A 19,658-nucleotide genomic window follows, 5' to 3' on the forward strand; every position below is an offset into this window, starting at 1 on the left:
ATTTAAGGATTAGTTAGTACTGATGTTAACTCCCCAAATTAATATTATGAGTTGAGAAGGTAACAAAAAACAAAAACAAAAAACTGTATCAACATACTTCACCTGTGAATATAGAAGGAAAAATTGTCTAATATAACCAACTAAAGTTCATCAGTATATCAATACAAAATCTAGTATGAACAAGTATAGATAATTTGAGTAATATAAAGATAATTAAATGTTGGGAAATTTGCCAAAACAATTTTCTACACGTTAAAGAAAAAAAATCACATGGTAATTCAAGTAGATAAAAGAGCATTTGGGGGCTGGGGCTATGACTCAGGGGTAGAGCACTCATCTCGTGCTTAAAAAGCCCTAGGTTCGATCCTTAGCACCACATAAAAATGAATAAATAAAATAAAGATATTGTGTCCAACTATAACTAAAAAAAAATGGGGGGGGGGAAGCATTTGATAAGATTCTGCAGAAAAACCTAAAATGAAGTAAGCAAAATTATCTTGCAACTTCTTATAAGTTAACTTAAACATTATAATTTGCCAAGTAAATAAACAACAAAATCTTTTTAAAGGGAAACTCTAGTCCCATTCCATTGAAAACAAGTGGAAGACATAATGCCTATTCTTATAAATGCCATTTGGCATGCTTGACAAAATGTGATTGTTGCCAGGATCTTTTAAGTATTCCAGGGGCTTTGTATGTGAAATTGCTTACTACTATTATCACTTCATTTACTGTTATTTTTTTATACTAATATATGATTTAATAAAAATTTATTTAAACATTAAATATTTGTACAACAAACACATCAAAATTTAGAGACTATGCATTATATATTTGCTCATCAACTTTTTTCAAATATTTTTAAGATGAGAAAATAGTCCAATTTCCAACTTTATTTAAATGCTTCGAATCTTTATGAACAGAACAGTATTTTTACATTGATTACAAAACTTACAATTATGACATTTAACACAAAAATAAGGTTGTGGTGCTTTAGACAAACTGGTTTCTTCATTACTTTTATAGTGTTTGTGATCATATGCCTAATTACATGCAAGAAGCATATGTTCCCCCTGCTCCTCCATCCATGTTTTGCAGGGAAGTTTCCCATATACAGAAGCCATACTATTCACAGTTGCTTGTGGTTAAACTTTCCTCATTCTGTGCCTGAAGGTCTTGTAGCCCTCTTGCCTACAGATTGAAGCTACATTCTCCAATACTAGTCATATTTTGTTTTTCATAGCCTAATTTTTTTTTTACTATCTTCAAGAAAAACTTCAGTCTGGCTAGGAAGCAAATGTGTTGTTTACTGGATTCTTTTTTTGGAGTCAGAAAACATAGGCAAATCCAAGTCAAAGTGAAATGTAAACAGAAGTAGCAACAGTACTATCTATTTCTGAGGATGAGAAGAGATGTAATTAAAAATACTAGAAAAAATAGCATGTAATTTATTAAAACAGTCATTAGACTTAAAGTGTTGTAAGTGTACAGTCTAATTATTATTTGCCAGGAGGTAATATTCTACTTAACATTAAAGATCCTTAAGTTGGAATGTTAAAATGTCAAGGTAAACACCCAACAAATAAAAGAAGAATGTTAATTTTCAAGCTACTATGGGGATATTTTAAAGAGAACAACTACAACAACAACCCTTGATCTATCCAAAGAACACAAGAAATTGGAAATAATGAAAGGGAAAGTATTATAAAAATTAATCCAAGCAAATAAACTATCATGGTAAACACACTAACTTTCTAGGTAAAAGACGAGAATCTTCAAACCAAATAAAAATTCCACAGAATCTTGCTGTATACTACTTATAAGGCATAATTTTGAAATATAAGAGCAAAGAAAGTTGAAAAGTTATGAGATAGAAAAAGAGTTGCCATGCAAATACCATTCAAAGCAAGCTGGTGTGCTCATTTTAGTCTTAGATCAAGTAGACTCTAGGGGAAAAGACAAAAACCCAAACAAAAAAACAACCAAGTGTTACTGGAGATAAATAGAACCAGCATAAATTGATGAAATATTCATTCACTAGGGAGATATGTACCTGGTGGCTTTAGAATATATAAATCTGACAAAATGATAAGAAAACAATGAATCCACATCATGCTGAAAGATAACTTTTCTCTTCCACTGATGGGTAAATACACTAGCCCCAAATCAGTAAGAGTAGAGATAATTTGAGCTATGAAATTAATAAACTTGTTTTTTGGGACTGAAGCCTGCTGGCGTTGTGTCCTATGCAAATGTGACAAGGAGGGTCCAGTGGAAACTAACCCCAGCTCTCTAAGCCATGTGTACTCCTTTGGCTTTGAATCAATTTCTAGGAAAAGACAGCTCTTCTTGGTTTGTTTTTAAGTGAAGCTACTTTATCATTCATAGTTATGTATCAAGAGGCTACAGGAAGCCGTGAGCTGGGATGAATGGAGTGTTGACATGCCTGGCTCATCTCATAACACAGCCAAGGAATCCTAAAGCATTGTGTTCTAAATTTTGTACCCCGAGGGTAACACTGTCACTGAGCTGGAGTGTTATGGGGCATCTGATTACAGGAAGGATGCAGAGAAAGCTCTGACTTTACCAGCCACTTCCTTTTGTGTCAGGATGCTGTATTATCAGTGTGTTCTACTCTTTTAATTGCTACACTTTGCTACATGGAGTGTGCTGTTTTGCTCTTTCCCTTTCTTGTGTTTTGATCAGGTGTTCATGTCTACCTCTTTAAGGGTTTTCTCTTTTCTATCAGCAACAGGAAATGTAACAAGCATATTTCCTATAATTCCTTGTCCTGAGATTTCTGGTTTAGATTGTGCCTTGAGAAGCAGTCTTCTGACACATTGAAAAGAGGAGCAGCAGAGCCTTTTCTGCTCAGAAGACAGTGGTATGAGTGGCCTTGGGCAGACAATACATGCATCTGGGCTTTCTATGAAACACACATCTCAGGGATATAGAAAGCTGAGATCATCTTGATAGTTTGCAGTCATTTCTGTAGTGTCCTGGTGTCCTAAAAACTAGCAGAGATTTTCTCTGACCTTTGGTCTCTTAGAACTACTAATTCTTTAGGAGGTACCTAATTCCCTATATTGAACTTATAAAAAAAGTTTTTCATGTGTTCTTTTTAGTTACACATGAGAGTAGAATGTATTTTGGCACACATACATAGAGTCTAACTTCCCACTGTTGTGATTGTGCATTATTTGGAGGAATACTGCTTGGAAATTCACATAAGAACATAGGCAAGTTCCCGTATTAAACTACTTCTCACTTGAAATACCTAGAAAGTACTAAAAGGGGCCCTTTGTTTCTAAGTAACCCAGCAGGGAGCTCTCTTTGAGTAACTTGTCCTCTCTGAAGTTCCTATCTTATAATTTGTGCACATGATCATATTACTACAACTAATGATTTGACAATATACATTTTTTTTGTCAAGAATACAGAATATCTCATGAAAACTGAACATACATTTGACCTGGAAGCAAATCTCAAAAATTTACCAAAGAGAGACTATTATATATCAGCTCTCTGACAACAAATACAAATAAGTTAGAAATTTATAATAAAAACATTTGAAAGAGTAAAAGGAGGTAGTTAAAACATCTTTCTAAATATAAATAGTGGGTCCATGAGAAAGTTCATATTGGAGATTTGAAAGTAGTCATTATGGATCAACTGCCTATCAAAATGTGTAGGGTGTAGCTAAGGTGTTATTGTGTCCAGAGTCACCAAGATAATCTGATAGGAGACCTCACAGGATGCAGCATGTAGTTGGACTTAAGACTGTGATTTATTACAGCCAAAGGATACCAAGCACAATTGACAGAGGGAAAAAGCACAAGGGGAAAATATGAGAGGAAATCAAGAATCCCAAGAGTTCTTTCACATTGGAGTCACATGATACATGCTTAGTTCACCAGCAGCAAATCCTGACAATGCATGTGAAATGTTGCCAATCAGAGAATCACATTGGAGAATAAATGCCCAGGGTTATTTTGGGGACTGGGTAAAATGAGTACCCTAATTTCAGGATCGCCTAAGGAAAGCAGGTGCTCAGAATAAACTCTATTGTTTGTACAACTTAGGCACAATGAGTCACCATTACCAATTAATGGTAGGAACTTTCTCAAAGTTCAAATTCCTAGATGCCTGCAAATCCAACCCTGTAAACATGCTTTTCAGAGGATATTGGTCAGGTCTGCTGTGTTATCTCTTTTCTGTAGTTACTTAAAGAAAAATACATCACCTTAAATGTTTGCATTAAATGAAAGTCAACAAAAAATAAGTTGGGATAATTAGAGACATTAATCTTAAACTACCTGAAATGAAGCAATGAAAAAATAGAGATTAATGAAATAACACAACTATAATGCAGATATCAAGTAAGCTAAAATTTGATTTGATTTTATGAATAAAAGTATAAGATAATTATTTGGAAAGCCTAAGGAAAAAAAAGGAAGAAACAGATACTAATAGGAATAAAAATAGATATGTCCTACAAACAGGATAAATACTTACAAGGTAATAAAACTATCCATAATTTTATACAAGTAAGTTGATGTGATAGACTGAAGATCCCCTGACATTCCTCTCAAGACATTTATATCTGTGGCTCTCAATTTAGTTAGGGCCCTGAGATTGGTTTACCAGTAGAATATGGAGAAATAATGGGGTGCTCTATTTTCTGGACTCAGACATAGGAGACTGGCTGCTCCCATTTCCTGTCTCTTGGAACATTTATGAATGGAACCAATCCACCTTGCTTTATTGAATCCAAGCAATTTTATGGAGAATAATTGAGGCTCCATTCCAACAGAGCAGGTTCAGGTCCCATAACAGCCATGCGAATGAACCATCTTGGACGTGGACCACTCAGCTTTTGTAGGTTCCCGAGCTAATGCCATGTGGAACAGACACAAGCCATTCAACTAAACGCTACCAAATTGCAGATTAGTGAGTGCAATAAATTATTGTGTTGTTTTAATCCTCTAGATTTTTTAGGTGGAATGTTACGTTATGGAAGAGTAAAGAACTTGAAATTGACAATTGTACAGAAATAATTTTCCAAAACTTACTCAAGATGAAGTAGAAAGTCAGAATAATCCCCTGTATTATTAAAGAAATCCAAGTGGAACCTAAAATTTTCCTGAAAGAAAAATGAAATCCAGATGGTTATACAGGTATCTTTTACCAGATAGTGGACAGATTATTCCAATTTCATATTAAATCCTCTAAAAATAGAAAAAAAAAGATATTTTGCTACTTGTTTTCTTAGATGAGTGTAATCTTGATTTACAAACCATACACAGCATGAAAAAAGAAAATCATAGACCAGTGTTACTCATAATCATAGACATAATAGATCTAAGAAAATAATTTGCAAACCAACTATCCAAATGTATTAAATTGCTAGTAAATTATGACTAAATTTCAGCAGAAGTGAGAGAAGTGAAATAGGAAAGGAAATCTAGAAACATTCACCATATAAATATGCTGAATTACATAAATAAAGTTGTTTGATCTCACGCAAAAAAAAGTCAAAACTAAAATAACACCCTGAAAAAAATTATTCATGAAAATTATACAGCATCCACAGGAAAAAAAAAAAGAAAAAAAAATTCCAGAAATCCAGGCAGAGAAGGAATCCCTTAACTTGTTATGGAATGTTTTATGAGGTTTCTAATATTATAAAATTTCATATATAATCTTTAAAAATTATTCATTTACAGGTACTTGGGATCAAATTTTATGATTTTAAAAACTATTACCAGTATAATTCATGAATAATTTATCTGTAATTTGAAATACAATATAATTTATGAGGCATTTTTATGATTTACGTATTTTCTAGTACTTTTGAAACTTTTAAGTGTATTGCTTCACAGTTTGTTGTAGTATGTGGCAGGAATATACTTGCAAAATTATTTATTTTTAAAAGAAATTTCATTATGAAATTTAGAACTATATTACCTGATCCATCAAAACAAAATAAACCCAAACAACCTTTATATTTATTGAGTTCATAATAGATTTACAGACTACATTGAGAACAATGGCACTTTTGAAGTATTGATTCTTTCTTTTAAATGAAATGTGGTATGCTTTTTCCCTTGTTTATTTTTTAAATATTCCTCAAAAGCTATGTAATTTTTTTTTTCATATAGGCAATGCCCATTGCGGGGGGGGGGGGGGCGCTAGATTCTCTCCTATATTCTGTGTATTCCTTTTTTTTTCTTTTTATGAAAAATACACAAATCTTAATGATACGCCTTCAACTGTGTTTTTCTAATAAAAATCTTGAAGGCAGAGATTAAAATAGACATCTGAGACAAAAATTAACCTCTACTATTTTTTAAAAATTTTAATTGATTTTTAAAAAAATGACAGCGGAATGTATTACAATTCTTATTATACACATACAGCACAATTTTTTATATCTCTAGATAAAAACTTACAATGTAATAAAACTCTTGGAATTCTTGATTTCCCCTCATATTTTCCCCTTGTGCTTTTCCCTTCTGCCAATTGTGCTTGGTATCCTTTGGCTGTAATAAATCACAGCCTTCAGTCCAACTACATGCTGTATATAAAGTATGTTCACACAAATTCATATCTTCATACATGTACTTTGGATAATAATGTCCATCACGTTCCACTATCCTTGCTAACCTCCTGCCCCCTCCCTTCCCCTCTCACCCTTCTGCCCTATCTAGAGTTTGTCTATTCCTCCCATGCTCTACCTTCCTACCCAACTATGAATCAGCCTCCTTATATCCGAGAAAATATTCGGCATTTGTTGTTTTGGGATTGGCTAACTTCACTTAGCATTATCTTCTCCAACGCCATCCATTTACCTGCAAATGCCATAATTTTATTCTCTTTTATTGCTGAGTAATATTCCATTGTGTATATATGCCACATTTTTAAAATTCAGTCATCTACTGAAGGGCATCTAGATTGGTTCCACAGTTTAGCTATTGTGAATTATGCTGCTATAAACATTAATGTGGCTGTGTCCCTGTAGTATGCTGATTTTAAATTCTTTGAGTATAGAGGAGAGAGCACTAATTTCTAAGGTATATAAAGAACTCAAAAAGCTAAGCACCAAAAAAAGAAATAACCCAATCAATAAATGGGCCATGGACTGGAACAGACACTTCTCAGAAAAGGATATACACTCACTCAACAAATATATGAAAAAATGTTTATCATCTCTAGCAATTAGATAAATGCAAATCAAAACTAAGATATCATCTCCCTCCAGTCAGAATGGCAGCTATTATAAAGACAAACAACAATAAGTGTTGGTGAGGATGTGGTGGAAAAGGCACATTCATACATTGCTGGTGGGACTGCAAATTGGTGCAGCCAATATGGAAAGCAGTATGGAGATTCTTTGGATATCTGGAAATGAAACCACCATTTGACCCAGCTATTCTGTGTATTTCTAGTTTTTTCTATCCATTCTACTTAACTCATAAAGAAAATGTGAGTTCTCTACAGACATATACTTTATAGAATAAACAGAACAGAATGCCTATACAAATCAATACTCCTCTCTCATTAAAACCATGTAAGTCAGTCAATTCTTACTACATTTACTTTTCTACTTTTCATGTTGATTATCATTATGGCTCTGTTTTTTTTTATTTTCCTTCTGATGCTCACGTTATTATAGCTGGCCAGTGTAACCCCTTTAGAAATTCCTTTGTGTTATTGCCACTACTCAGGCATTTTTAAAGTACCCTTGTTTGTTAGCAATATTTTTCAGACCCATCTTGGTTTTGTTCCCTACCCCCAAATATAGTGTTGCTTCAAGTGAAAGATATTATCAAAAATGAAAATTCAGGTGCTAGGGGAGCAAAGGTGCTTTTCCACCTGGATGTTTTAGTAGGCTATCTGAAATCTTCACTAGATCTCTTAGTGATATACCACAAAATATCTTTTTGTTAAAGTTTTTTTTGTCTATAATGATATGTAGCTTAACTCTAGCATTGCTAAGTCCTTTTACATTTACTAGTATAATAATTTTTTTCAATAATGTTTATCTTTATCTCTTCCTCTTAGCTGATGTTATGCTGCCCTCCATAATGTTGTCACCAAGACTTTGCATTCATCACATTGACCACAATAAGACAAGAAAGTGGAAATAAATTCAATAACTACTATAAGAAAGAGAGATACGATTATTTTTATTCCACTTATAGGATTAGTTAGCTAGAAAGGAATAACTTGAGAAAATTTGTAGGTTTAATATGGAAATATGATTAGGTAGCTGGATATAAGGCTAACGTGAAAAAACTTATTAGCTTTATCTTTACTGCCAATAGCAAGCTAGAAACAGAAATGGGAAAAGAGCCCATTTCCAATAGTGACAAACTATGTGATAAAGGATTCATTTAAAGAAAAGTATAAAATATTCCATTTTATAAAACAAAGCAAGATCTGAATAAATTAGGAATGTGGTATAATTATAAATGGCAACTTAAATTTATGTTTTTCTTAACCTTTCAATTGTAGGTGATGTTAAACTTCATATGACTGAATATACATCTGATTATAGCTAAAATATATGAAAAATAATAGGTGTGTATTGTCTTGCTAGATATTAAGTCATACTACCATCATACTGATCCAACAATATTTTGTTAATATACAACAATGTATAACAAAGCAGTCTAAAACTCAGTGTTTATCTGAACAAGCAAATTTCATTCTCACATAGCTGCTAGTTGATTGGGCTGTTGATTTAAAATCTGCTTCATATGGCTTCACACTCTTTTTGGACCAGCAGCAACCAGGGCATGCTCTTATCATGGTGACTCACAGGAGGACAAAGACCCTGACTCGAAACCCACACACTGTAACTTCTGCTTGTGTTCTATTGGCCAAAACAAATTACACACCCACTCCCAACATCCTTGCATATTTTGTTATTAATCCTTGCAACAACACTCTAAATTTGGGTTATATCAGTTTTATTGTTGCTGAACCATCTATAGAAAAGAATAATTTGCCCAAGACTCCACAGCTAGAAAATAATGCAGAGGGGATCTGAACTAATGACAGGACTGTGTTCGATCTACCTTACTACACTGCCTCCCCCACCTCTCCTCTTCAACCTACCCCTAGTTCTATTTGTTTTCTCTTTTTGATGATATTGCCTCTATTTTTGCTTCTGAAATATTAAATCTCAGCCTATGTGACTATGAGGAATGTTTTATAATATCAAACAAATTTTAGAGCAACATTTGATAGTTATATTTTGGTATTCACAATGGTGAGAAATACATAACCAATTAAGTTGATATACTTTTAAAATTAATTTATATTTCATTAATCTAATCGAACCTCCATGTATTTGAAAGTGATAGTGATGCAGGACAGCATTTTATCATTTGAAAATGCTCAGAGTACATATGGATCTGAACATTTTTCATAGTAGTTCTGGAGCCCCATGGGGGAATCTATAATATCAAGACTGGATGTTACTATCTTTTATGTCAGCATCTGTTCTTTCTGTTCTCTCCAGTTTTCACAGGCTGACTCTCACCTTAATCTGTATTGATTGTTGACTTATTAATTAGCTCAGTTCCCAATCTCCTTTTGCATTCATTGCATGATCACAGCACCTAAGAGTTCTGCTCAACACAATAATATAGGTGATATTGGACCCAGCATCTGCTCATCAGCACTGCTTGGTCCTGGAGCAAGCATTGAACACAGTTACTTTACACATTCTTTTCTCTTTCACTTCTTTGTCTTGAAGCAACAAATTATTTTCTTCCACCTATCCAACTTCTTGGCAACTCATTTCAGAAAAATGTCATATCTCTGTTCCTTTAACACTTGACTTATTTCCCTGGTCTGTGCTAGCTAGCTAGCTATCTGCCACCATCACCCCCACCAGCTTAATAACAACATAATTTGGCCTTCTGGATTTATAACCTATGGTCTATGTAAGTGTTTGTTCTTGGTGTAATCTGGGTTTTAGGCAGAGGCAGGTAAATTGTGAAGGAGCTCTGATCTAGTGTTTATCTACCTTTGATAGGGAACTATGCCTCTTGTTAGAGTTGTAACCCTAACTGAATTGATGACTTCTAGATTCTTGTTCAACTGACTCTCTGTTGTTTTTACACTTTCCCTGAGTCATAGAACTTTCCTCGAAAGACCATCCTTATAGGAAGACCCATATCAGAACTGGACCCAAGTTCCATGTTCTACTATCTGCATTGGTTGTGTGGTACACTGCATGACACTAAGATTCTGCTCTGGATCCCAGTCTGATTAGGTGCCAGAAGCTAACCTGTTCTACCTTTTCTCTTATTATTCTATCCCAAATTCATACACAAACTTTATCTGCCTTGCTTTGTCTCTGTTGGTCTGCTCCAGCTGCTAGGATGTAAGTTTTTTTAAAGCTATATGTAATTAACAGGGAATTTGCTGATTTTTCATCTTAGATTGTTATCTAAGATGGAATCTAAGCTTAGGCAGCTTAGATTGATAAACTTTTAAAATTAATTTATATTTCATTAATCTAATGAAATTAGATTGTTGCTTCAAGGCCTAAGCTATGAATGGGATTGGTCACAGTTGTGGAAACCAGACCTAATATTTCAGTATGTGGGGGCATCTCTGTAAAGGAAGAAATGTCAGTAGTGGGTGAGGATAAGATTTTCCCTACCCATAGTCTCTGTGGATCAATGGAAAGTGTTTGATGAATAGAGAATTCTTAAGAGACTGGGGTCTCACCTAAGGAATTGACCAAGAGCCAATCAATACGTCCAAGGGAGATCAAAGAAATAAAGTGATTTGTGTGTAAACAAGCAACAAAAATCCAAGTTGTCAGATTCAAAAAGGTTAGATAAAAAGTGGAATTAGAGACTAAAAAATAGCCAAGATAGTACTCTAATGGGGACCATGACCAAATGGGTGAATGTGGGGAATGGCTAACTCTTCTATAATCTAGTTAGGGAATAGGTATGGCAGTGTGGCGGTCTCTCTCAGTGGTGATGGATGGATGTATATGAATAGTTGTCAGTATGTATATTAGGAAATGGCAAGCTTGCTCACCTAGGTTGGGTCTGTTTACCAGCACCTGGTCTGCTTTGGTGGGTGGATCTAGTGCCAGGCATCTTATTCTTTGTTCTGGATGAATTGCTATGTGTAGCCCATGACCTCACCTGAGATATACTTTCATTTTTTTTTTTTTACTACAATTCATATTAAATGTTTTTTTCTTACCACCATACCTTTTTGTATGTAGGTGTATATGGTTTTTTGCATCTGTATATCTGTCTATATAATAAAGCACATTTCCCTAAACCATTTATAAGAGAAATTCTTTGATATAGCCTCTTAACTAATTTTTCTTTTTAGAAATTTTGATTGTGATTTGATAAACAATTTCACTATCTAGTAGTGAGAAAGGATCTTAAATTTAAGCAACATTGGCATATGACTTACTGGAACTAAAGGAGAGATATCTGTGTAGATGAAAACTGCCTCTTAATAATTTTCTCACAAATACCACTTTCAGAGCATCTTTCTTTTATGTATTCATTTCTTTTATTATAATTTCGTATATGGCTCAGATCTGAAACCTGTATTCTCTTCAGTGAGTCATGCTTTAAAATTTAACATGGATGCTTTATCTACTCAGCTAAAATGATTTTAAAATTTGTGAATAATTTATTATCACCTCTAAGATACTATTACAACTATTAGGAGTTATAGTTTTAACTTTTAAACTATCAACTTCTGAATAACACTCTTTAAGATATTTTAAGGAAAAGTAAGCTTACTACAATTCATCTTAGTGTATCTTTTCTCTTGTCATGTCCATTGACAATCTGTCTTGCAGATGAAGGTCTAACTCAAATAAAATGATGGAGAAGATCCATCAAGTGGTTGAATATTTAATTAAAGAGCATTAATTGGTACTTATTAATTTAAAAACATTTTGTATTTCACTAGATATATTTGTAGTTTTACCTAGTCAAAATAACTTAGTTCTAGTTAATTCATTGATTGGATGATTACTTAAATGCTAGTCAAAAAATGGAAACAAAACTGGAATTGATTTCCTATGTTTTGAATAACAATTAATATTCAAAAGTCTGAAAAGTGGACTTAAAGCTTAACAAAATAAAATCCTTTGTTTAGATTTAAACAATTCAAAACCTAAATACAGAACTTGACTTTTACAAGTTATAATATCATAGGTATGGAATACTATAATTCCTGTTATAACATCTAGGGAAAATAAAAAACAGAGTACTCATAAATTTATACTTTTACAAATATAGGAGAGTTTAAGAAGAAAAGATAAATGAATGAACTAAAATCTAGAGATGGGGACTCTTTTTTGGTGAACTTCGTTCACAAGATCCATGGGGCATTTGAACTGAGGAAGTGCTTGTCACAAAGTAAGGATTCTCTGGGAAAACAGTAGAGGTGAGGTCACTTGAGTGGGATCAAGAGACTGGAATCTAAGAGACCCAAACCATGACATGTTTTCTACACTGAATGTTTTCTGATTGATAGGATGGAGCGGGGGTCTTGTAAAGATGAACTAGAGAGAAAGAGGGGCAGGAAGAGGTAGAGGAAAAGGAGGAGGTCTTTTACAACTCCATGCTTCTCAGAAAAAATTTCACTGAAGGGAGGAGCATGCAACAAACCTGATAGATTTCCAGGAGACACTTGAAACTAAACGAAGAATGCTTTTTACTAAACAATAATAATAAAAATAGATATGATCGAGCTCAATTCCTGGTAGAATTGCTATGATCACACCTGCAACACAGGCAAGGGCAAACCCTTTGTAGGAGAAAGTCATATCTATTTTAGCTTCAGCTTATCTAATAGATGATATCTTATACATAATTAAAATTGAAGGACATGTGAGAAGGCAAAAAACATTCTCAATAACTGAGGAAAAAATCAACAGGAATAGATAGACCATATTCAAACATCCAGTTGATGAAGATTATGATACAATTACTATATATAGGTAAAATAAATAGATAAAATTGACAGGATAAGAGAGGGATTCGTTAAATAATTAGAATCCATAAATTTAAATATTTAACAATGAAAATATTTAATCTTTCAAATTAATTTTAGCATCTACTTGAATGAAGCCAAAGATATTATTATGGAACTCAAAAACTGATTAAAAAAAGGACCCAAACTGAAACAGAGACAGAACAACTAAAAGAAACACAAATAAAGAGTAAAGGACCTAGGGAATGTGGACAAAAGATTTAAAGAAATGTGTCACTGGAGTATCAGCTAAAGATGAGGTGGCAAAAGTGACTGAGCAATATTTGAAAGATAATGACTGAAAATTGTCCATAGTAGATAAAAGACATCAACACTTAGATGCAAGAGACACAGCAAATACAACACGAAGCAGAATAAATGTAAGAAAAACAGCTAACTGTGTCCTAATCAAATTGATGCCAATAGAAAGTTCTTAAAATCAGCCCAAGAAAAATGTCATGCTATCTTCAGAAAAAAATAATAAAACTTATTTTTTTTCAACTGGCACTATGGAAACAAATGCATTTTTATTTAATTATTTTTTAATTTTTTATTTGTTTTAATTAGTTACATATGACAGTAGAATGCACTTATATACTTTGATATATCATAGATGGGATATAACTTCTCATTTTTCTGAGTATATATATTTGCTGGGAGCCATTAGCCAAGTAGGTATGACAATTTCCTTGCCAGGGTACCCCATGTTGCTTAGTGGAAGGACTCGTGGAAATAGGACATTTTGCAGTGACATTGCAGTTAGGTGACCTTGCTCAAGGACCAGGGCGGATCCGGGATTAGGGTGTTCCCGGTTTAGGATAATCAGGTTTAGGGCGTTCCAGGTTTAAGATTATTCCTGCTGGGAATAGGGCGTATCCTGCTGCCTGAGTTCCCCTTGAGTTCTCACGGGATTCAGACAGTATTTTTTGGGAGATAGAAGCCCAGTGGATGTGATTTTGGGCAGAGAACGTGGATTTCCCCAGAACGTGATTGTAGACGGCTGGTGTGAGTTCAGGAATAAAGAGTTGCTGTTTGAATCTACAAGCTGTGTGGTGGCTCGTGATTGTGTGCCCAGCCAGACTGCGGCATTTGTGCCCAGCCAGACTGCGGCAATATTGTAGAATCACATTGGTCATATAATCACATATATACATAAAGTAATAATGTCTGTTTCCTTCTACTATATTTCTTATCCCCACATCCCCTGCCTTCCCCTCCTTTCATTACCTCCTCTACCTAATATAAGGTAACTCTATTCTTTTTTTTTGCATCACAATTCTTAATATACATACATACCATGAGTTGTGTATCTCTGTTTGTATATAAAGTATGTTGACTTCCAATTCAAGTTTTCACACATGTACTTTGTATAATGATGTCCATCACATTTGGAATTAAACTAGAATTCAGCAACAGAAAGAAAAAAGAAATTAAAAGATGTTTAGCAAAGTGGTAGATCGATGTTTGAAGATGTGGAAAAGCAGAGGGGATTGTAGTACTCATTAGAACTGGAAGTACTACATGGAATTCCGAGAGGCTTGCTTTTACATGGAATCAGGGCATGGTGGACAAAGTGGATTAAGAATGTAGTAATGTCACTAGGCAGAGCTGTCCCCTGAGGTAGCACTTCTATCTCCCGCAACCTGTGCTTGGAATGCTGGACGTCCAGAAGTTCTGGTGTTCTTTTAGGGCGAGAACAGGTTTAAGAAATCCAGTGGATTCCTAGAAACCTAGGGTTAAAGTTATTACTAGAAACCTAGGGTGAAACAAATGGTGTTTCAATAACCCATGTCTGAGAAAGGATCGATAAGTTGATGATGAATACCACACACATGTACACAAATACTCAAGGAGATGAATTTACATGTCAGTACTTCCCTTCAGTATACTGCCTTGTTCAAGGAACCCTATTTTTTTGTTAGGACTTATTGCACCATTTTATTAGGTAGATATTTCCATTGCCTCTCTTGTGTGTTTTCTCATAGTGGAATATTTTGTATCTCATCAACATTTCTCACTCCATAAATCATACTGCTCCTTCAGTTTTATAATACAATTGTAACTTTCTCAATCTGTATCATTTATTTGCACACAGACTTACATAAACCTTTGTAGGATTGTATTAACAGAGGTTAGCTGTTATAAGTTCCATTGCAAACAACCCTCATGTTTCAGCGGCTTTGAAAGCAAAGTCTGTGTAAGTTACGCAGAATATAGAGCAGGACCCAATTACCCTCTTTGGCTGATGTCTTCTATACAGGACTTGTTAGTGCTGGCTCCTGTGATCCTGTGGCTTTGTCTTTTCAAAATGAGGCTACATGCACACCTGCCTTGGCAGGGTGAAACCCAGGGTGTTTGTTCTCTCAGTTCACACTCCATTGGCTGGAACTGATCAAATGACCATACATAACTGTATATGTTTGCAGAATAGGATACTTGGGATAGCGATGAACCTGAATATGTCTATATAGGCATATATCATTACTATAATTTTTCACTTAAATTCATTAAATCTCTCTGAACTTTATAAATTTCTTTAGGGACATTTTTTAAAATCACCTGAATCTGATTTGTTTGGGAACAAATTAAGTAAAATTTGGTAAATTTGACAAATGAGAATTAGTACTGCCTTTACTTTCATAGCTCTTGTATTCTGCGATGTCACTGTTGGCATTTGTCCCACTTTAGAGAATGGCCAGTCCCCCCTCCAGCATCATTGAGTTCACCTTCTCCCCATTCTGCATCTTCATCTTCAGACAGACCTTAAGTGAAGGGCTGTGTCACTATTGATAATTACAATGTTTATTCAAGTATTATATGTTGTGTTGATATCTGTGTATTATATCAACAAGTATCAGATTTCTACTAATTGTTATGACCCTGTTATGACTAAAATATATTTCTTAGTTAATAAGGTTGGGAAGGAAATACATAGTTATAGTTATAAATATGGTGGTCAGGGAGGCATCATGAGAAGGTTAGTCTGGAAGAGGAGTAAATAAGAGAGCTTTCTGGGGGGAAAAGACACATTTCAGGAAAAAGAAACAGAGGGAAAAGTATTTCTGCAGGCGGTAACAGCAAATAGAAAGTCCCTGAAGTAGGTTGTGTGTGTGCGTGCTTGGTGTGAAGTGGCAAACATGGCAGAAGTGGAATGAACTGTGTGTGTTGGGGCAGGTGTTGGAGGTGAGGTTAGAGAGACAGCTCAAGCCAGGTGTGGTGGAGAAGCTTGTGTGAAATTGTGATCACTGGCCTTTTCTCTGGGTTTGGTAGGATCCCACTGGAAGGTTTTACATAAACAGTAATACAATCTGACAAATTGTAACAGGACCACACTGACTCCTGTGGAAAAGAAAATAACTCAGAAAAGAAGTGAATTCAAGAGTTAGGGAGTAATTAACAAATATGGATATTGGTAGTGGTTTGGACAAAGCGTGAGTTGTAGAGTTGGTGAGAAGTTGTTCAATATTTAAAGTAATGCTCATTGGTAGGGAGTATGAGAGAAAGAAGGAATTGTGGGCTACTTCAAGGTTTGGAACCTGAGTAATCAGAAAAATAGGAAGGCCATATTGGGGTAGGGTGGGGATTAGGAACCTGGTTTTGGGCTTTCTCACTTTGAAATGCCTATTAGACATCCAAGTGCAGATGGCTGTGAGGCAGTTGGATACAGGAGCTGGAATTAATGGGAAGGATTCTGACTGAAGTTTCATAGTTGGGCACTATCAGCATATGCCTGAGATTAGCTTGGTTCTATAAGGGGATTATTTCAGATAGAAAATAGAATATATCCAAAGCCTAGCCTTTTACAGCCACTTTAGTGTTAAGAGGTCTGAGAGAGAAAGAGGAGCCAGCAAGAAGGAAAAAACGAAAGGGGGTGTGTTGTTAAAGGGGTGCTTCAAAGTGGAGGGAAGATTAAACTCAGGCATTATCTTGCTGGTATTGCAAAGTAAAATAAGGACTGAGAATCAACCACTACTTAACTACAGGGAAACCACTGTTGGTCATGAAGAGTAACGCTGTGGATGCTCTTATGCCTTGTATGCAAGTTTTCATATGAATGGGTCTGTGGTGTTAAAACGTTCCCTGCGCTCTGCTCTAGCTACTCAGAGAGCGCAGCTGTTGGTAACTGTAATTTGTAAATTACTCTGCAACAACTACTTGGAAAGCACAGCTATTTTTAATTCATCAATCCAAAGAAACATCATTTTTGCATTTGCACAAAGGCATAGTATTTGCTATCTAAGGCCCTGTTGACAAAAGCATTTTCCTGGATGAAAGCCTGTTTGGAGTGGGTTCAAAAGAGAATGGAAGGAGAAGAATTGAAGAGAGCAAGTAAGAAGTAGGAGAAAAATGAGTTGGTAATTGGAAGGGATGTGGTATTGCGGAAATGTTATCATTACCGTAGTATTATTTTTAAAATGGAAGATTTAACCACGTGTTTGAATATTGGTGGAAAATTTCAGTGCAGAAGGGTGCTGTGTACTTGCTTATACTGGATTCTGATTATGTTATCTCACTGGCTCTTTCCCATTAAAAGGGTTAAGACCATAGGGACAAACGAGTTAAAAAGCATGTCTAAGGCATCACATTGATTGTTTGAACGAATACTGCTGTATTCCCTGTGGCCCACAAATGTCCAACACATAGTAGGCAGTCAATCAGTATTTTCTGAGTATGAATCAAGATTTGAACTCATATCATCTAATGTCCAATCCTGGAGCGCTATCTGGTTGGTCTCTAGTATCTTTTTTTATGCATATCTATTTACATAGCAGCAGTTTATTTAGACTTTCACAGAGAAGAGAATACATTTATTCACAACACTCTACCTGAGGACCGGGAAAGTACTTTTCCATTTCTCTGTGTGACCTAGGACATGTTTGACACCATTTAAGTATTCAGTATAATCAAGGATTAGTACATTCAAAAGTACCTTGATTATGTGAGTTGTATTAACATTTATTATTCCTGCCAAATAATTCATTCAATAAATTTAAATTTAAAATCTGTTTTAAATGCTGATGTTTTTACTGATTATGAAGTAATATATGCTCATTATAGAAAATGTAGAAAATGCAGAAAAGTAGAAGGAAAGCAATTCACCCCTAATCCTACTATCAGCAGAAGATAAATTTGTGTATCTGCTTGGTGCATTTTCTTCTGCTCTGTAGTTTTTACTGTATTGTTCTAGAAGTCACCATAGTAATTATAGTAACAACTATGCTGCTTATTTGCACATAAGGTGAATTATTTCACCTACACTTCAATCTATGAAAACAATCCATGAAAAAGAAATTAGTGTTGCAACATTTCATAAATGAGAAAAGTGAGACAGGGAGATTGAGCCCCTTGCTCAAGGCAGCAAGTGCAGCCATACAATGCCCTTGAATTCACCCCTTGGATTTCAAGTACTGTTAAATCTAATTTTCTCTCAGGTTGATAAGGGTCTGTTCTGCTTTTAAGTGTCTGTCATACACCCTTTAACAATTAAGCATTCTTCTTGAAAGCCTTCATTGATTGAGCCCCTTGAAGATCCATGGACTTCCTTGCCTCTGCTCTCTGATCTAAGCAGCCTGTTTTGGAAACATACAATTGCTTTTTGGGCTTCTCGTCCTCGTTAATAATTTGTAAACTCGAGAAAAAAAAATAGTTTGACTTCTCTGTTTTATTTTACAGAACCTGATACAAGTCCTTGACACCATGCAGGTGCTGAATAACTGTCTAATTGGTAAGTTCTTCCACATCTGGCTCCTAGTCGCTGTGCTGCATTATGGGTCCACTTTTCTCTTTCCTGCATTAGGGGTCGGCATAGGGTGAGGTGAGAGTGGGAGTCGTTGAGGAGTTCCCTTTCTGTTTAATAACATCTTTTGTGATTTTATGGGGGAAAATAAACAGCTCTGAAGGCAGGCAGCCTGGGTAGACTGTGGTTAGACATGCTCTGAGCACTTAATGCATTGTGTGGATAATGACAATGGTCAGTTCCTAGCAGCTTCAGTGGTTCTTCCATTGGAGTGTTGCTAGGCTTATTTGCTGTAAGTGATCCCTGCTGTGTTAAAAAGGGAAATAAATATCCCAGTTTCATTTTAATATTATTTTTGCTAGGAAAGAGAGAATCATTTTTTTTAAGATACTGAGCTTTTCAGCAGCCTGCCAAAGTTACTATTACCATCATTTGTTACACTGGCTTTAAAAAACAAAACAAAAAATTCCTATATTCAGTGTGTCTCTTCAGAACCTATTTTATTTTTAACACTCAGTCATGCCTCTTTGCTGATCTTTTGTACTGCTGCTGTGTTGGCATTAGCTTTGCTATTTATGATTTCTGCATTTCCATTATGATGCTCACATGTTTTTTATTTTAGTGCAAAAGTACATTTGACTTGCCCTAAAAACCCTGCCCATTCAAATACAAACCCTACTGTGCTGTTTCCACATATGTCTTCCAAATCTTGGTGACCAAATCCAGATATGGGAAGATGTGAGGTTCTATTTCATTTCTATTCCAATAAAGTGGAGTGTTCATTATTCCTTCCCAGTTCTCCAGGAGGGCAGCAATCAATTTTGGGGAAATCCCAATCCATTGTTCACCTTCATGAGCCAGTGAGATCTATTTGCATTTT

At 35.0% G+C, this 19,658-nt stretch overlaps 1 long non-coding RNA gene across 1 annotated transcript in view; it reads left to right on the forward strand.

The window, feature by feature from the left end:
• Positions 1-18,770, forward strand: part of LOC124107198 (uncharacterized) — a 54,178-nt gene extending 35,408 nt beyond the window's left edge. The window contains exon 3 of the long non-coding RNA XR_006856317.1: positions 18,715-18,770. This is a non-coding gene — a long non-coding RNA (uncharacterized LOC124107198). The remainder of the gene's footprint in view (positions 1-18,714) is intronic.
• The last annotated feature ends 888 nt before the right edge of the window (positions 18,771-19,658 follow it).

The sequence above is a fragment of the Marmota monax genome, unplaced genomic scaffold, assembly GCF_021218885.2.
Source record: "Marmota monax isolate L192 unplaced genomic scaffold, Marmota_monax_Labrador192_F-V1.1 WCK01_AAM20220418_F8-fsc00079, whole genome shotgun sequence".
Lineage (NCBI taxonomy): Eukaryota > Metazoa > Chordata > Mammalia > Rodentia > Sciuridae > Marmota > Marmota monax.